This window comes from Micropterus dolomieu, linkage group LG17, assembly GCF_021292245.1.
Source record: "Micropterus dolomieu isolate WLL.071019.BEF.003 ecotype Adirondacks linkage group LG17, ASM2129224v1, whole genome shotgun sequence".
In the NCBI taxonomy this organism is placed as follows: domain Eukaryota; kingdom Metazoa; phylum Chordata; class Actinopteri; order Centrarchiformes; family Centrarchidae; genus Micropterus; species Micropterus dolomieu.
This window is the reverse complement of record NC_060166.1, coordinates 36,459,795-36,460,094: the sequence shown is the minus strand read 5'-3', so window position 1 is coordinate 36,460,094 and position 300 is coordinate 36,459,795. Positions and strand designations below refer to the sequence as shown.

The following is a 300-nucleotide window of genomic DNA, read 5'->3' as shown; positions in this document are numbered from 1 at the left end:
ATGACGGATGATGCGAATTCTGTCTTCATCTTTCTTCAGGATCTGTCAGGCTGGTTAATGGGACTAGTCCATGTTCTGGCAGACTGGAGGTGGAGTCTAACCAGTTGTGGTCCTCAGTGTGTGAAGATGACTTTAACCAGCAGGATGCAGAGGTGGTCTGTAGGGAGCTTGGCTGTGGGGCTCCTTCAGTCCTCCAGGGGGCGCTGTATGGAGAGGTGGAGCCCCCAGTGTGGTCAAAAGAGTTCCAGTGTGGAGGCCATGAGTCTGCTCTCCGGGACTGTGGAAGCTCAGGCTCAGCTA

General features: G+C 54.3%; 1 protein-coding gene across 1 annotated transcript in view; it reads left to right on the top strand.

The window, feature by feature from the left end:
- Nucleotides 1-300, top strand: part of LOC123985376 (scavenger receptor cysteine-rich type 1 protein M160-like) — a 42,872-nt gene that overhangs the window by 38,570 nt on the left and 4,002 nt on the right. The gene's annotated exons all lie outside the window — the stretch shown is intronic.